Source organism: Musca autumnalis, unplaced genomic scaffold (genome assembly GCF_047663935.1).
Source record: "Musca autumnalis isolate F117 unplaced genomic scaffold, ASM4766393v1 scaffold_1, whole genome shotgun sequence".
NCBI lineage: Eukaryota > Metazoa > Arthropoda > Insecta > Diptera > Muscidae > Musca > Musca autumnalis.
Genome location: NW_027411644.1, coordinates 8,507,057 through 8,510,371, shown reverse-complemented (window position 1 = coordinate 8,510,371; position 3,315 = coordinate 8,507,057).

The window sequence follows — 3,315 nt, the reverse complement described above, 5'->3', positions numbered from 1 at the left end:
AAAATTGGAAAATTCACATTGATTACACCTCATGTTCAATTACACACCAAAGAAGATAGTATAAGTCAGCTGCGCTAACGGTGATATACCTTCAGCCTCTAAAAATATATTTATTTTGTAACACGAGTTTGCTTCAAAATATGTGGAATCTGTAAGTTTCGTAATATGGGGCTATACCAAATGAATTTTTGTAAGCTAAATTCTAAGTTTTGAAAATATTTGAGAATTATTTTTTCAGATTTGTAATTTTAGTTGGAGCCGGCAGCGGTTTTTGGAACTTCTGGACGATTATCTCAGGAAGTATGACTCACCCCGGGAAAGGGACCAGAATACGGACCGTAAAAAGAACCTTCTTCTTCAAAAAAGAAAATAATAATCAAATAGATCCGATACGGGTCCTCAAACTGAACTTTTCCCAAATTGTGTGTGGGAGGTACTCGAAGGACGGACCGATATAGTCCATATTCCGACCTGACACATGACTGGATGAAATAATACGATGTGTAAAGTTTCGACCAATCAGAAAATCCCCTTGAGAGTTAACTTGCGGATTTGCAGCGCAAGTACAATCTGCTGAAAAAAATTCAAAACGATTCTAGAGGACTCTTAAATTTCCCTTTTCCGAATTTTGTGTGGGAGGTATTCTAAGGACCGATATAGTATTATCCGATCTATATCTGGAAGGAATAATAATATATGGAAAGTTTGGAGCAAATCGATTGCTCACTTTGCCAGTTATCGTTCACACAATTTTTCGAAAACAATTTTGAACTTTTTTGGGGGAGGTGTGGACCGACATACCCTGCATTCGAACTTAAACAAAGTTTAGGCAAAATGTTTCGTTTTATAAAATTTGTTTCTAATCGGTAGATCCATTCAAGAGTTATCGTGCGCACCAGCCAGCTAGACATTAAGAGAGACAGATGAACGGACAGCGCTAAATAGACTCCAAATTGTCTGAAACGAATTTCGTCCAAATATACTTGGGGTCTAAAACAAATATTGCGATGAGACACATCTTTGGTCGTATTTTGTTTATATCCCTTTTACCCTAAATCCTGAGGTATAAAATAGGTGGCGAGGCGACCCCATGTTGCAATATTTGTATAAAAATCCAATTTGACAACTGAACTGAAAATTTCTCTGTCATGATAGAGACAATTTGTAGCATGGGAAGAAATTGTGGTTCTCTACACAAAACACATTATATATCAGGCAGTAGGTGCGTTATCTAGCAGACACATTATTGCAATTTGCATCAGGGGAATGATAAGTAGTTATTTTTCCATATGTAGGCTAATTTGCCGGTATATGCCCTCCAGGACTGAAAATATGGACCAAAAATAAAATTTGTATATTTTTCATACAAAAGTAATGGCCTAAGTCAACCGCTAAATAATATCAGATAATCATGCAAAATTATAGGCACTTTCTTCAACCTAAACTCTTACTTCGTGCAAAATTTCGTTACTATTGAACTATAATTGCGACCTCTAGCGGGTTTATGATTACACTACAAACAAAAAACTGGATATATTAGGCTGTAACTCTGTTATCTGATCATGTACATCAACATAATTGACATCAATTGAAAGGTCAAGAGATCGTCTTCCAAATATAACTCACGAGTGGGGAAGGTGACTTTCAGGAACAAAGATATAAGCTGTTTATTAAAAATTTTCACAATTTTCACACAAAAGTTATGGTCCATTTAACCCTCTAAATATTATCTGATCGCCATCTCAAATTGCAACCTTCCTCTTTGTCATATATTCTTACCTTATTTAAAATTTCGAGCCGATCGGACTATTATTGCGACCTACAGAGCAGCTGCAAAATCGGATAAAAATTATGTTTTTGGTCCATTTCACCCGCTAAATATTTCACGATCATCACCAATTAAAATAGCGATCTATTCTGATGTGAAACCGACCTCCATACCAAATTTCGTGACGATCGGTCCATAATTGCGGCCTGGAGTTTGATTACAATTTATAATGGACAGACGGACACACGGACGGACGGACGGACGGACACACAACTCAAAATCGCTTTATCTCGCCGAGATATGAAGATTGGTATACCACATTGGGGGTCTCCGACGAATATTTCGCGGTGTTACATGAATTTTTCCCAAAACAAACTTATAATACCCTTTCCACATAGTGGTGTAGGGTATAAATACATCTCGGGAAACGCTTTGGTATTTTGCAACAAGCGTTCTCGGGTCTTCTTTTTGGTGGTTGGTTTACGTGGTGGCCATACTTTATAGCCTCAATTAGTATGTTAGAGATACCGTTTTGAAAAACCACACCACTCGTTCAGAGATTGCTATTTCGTTGTTGCATGTTGACAGTTAAATCCAGCCTGATGAGTTGAGGAATCGCAGAAGGTCTCCCAGACCTACTTCTGTTATCTCTGTGATATCACGAAGGAACGGTTGTCTTAGAGCTTTGAATCGTCGTTGCATTTGAGCAGGGCAGGAACAGAGGAGGTGCTCAACAGTTTCCTCCTCTTCTTCATTCCCGCAGCTACGGCAGTGGTCATTGTGCGGTAGATTTAAACGTTTTGCATGGTTACCAATTGCCCAGTGACCGGTTAACACTGCAATAAGTCTTGCAAGGTTCCGTCGCGTTTGATTGATTAGGAACTTAGTTCGTTTGGCGTTGTATTGAGGCCACGTTAATTTTGATATCTTGCATGTTGCCGTTTTGTCCCATCTACTTTCAGCCAGTGATAGATAGTGTTTGAAGATATCCCCTTTAACTACTCCCATTGGAATTGCGACTGATGCCTTTGGGAGTTCGTTAGAGGCGGATCCTGCTCTAGCTAACTCGTCTGCTTTTTCATTCCCAACAAGTCCCTTGTGGCCCGGAATCCAGGTGAGAACTACTCTTGACAGACGCCCTAGTTTGGCAAGTTCTTCTTTACAATCTTTCACTAGCTTTGATGTGACAGCGTTGGATTTTAGTGCAAGGAGCGCCGCTTGACTGTCGACGAAGATTCCTATTGAGTTTGCTGTGTGATGCTGTAAAAGTTCAGTACAGGCCTCCTTTATTGCCAGTATCTCCGCTTGAAAGACACTACAGTACTCAGGTAGCTTTGTAGATGTGTGTATGTTTGCTTCGTCCGAGAACACACCGGATCCGACTCCACATTTCATCTTGGAGCCGTCCGTGTATACCTTAGTGTCATATGCTATCAATGGTGATCCATTACTCCATTCTCTTCTGCTTGGAAATTTGATTGCAAAAGGCTGATCAAAATCCAATGTAGGTACGCAGTAATCAGCAGTGGTTGTTATTTCTTTCGGAA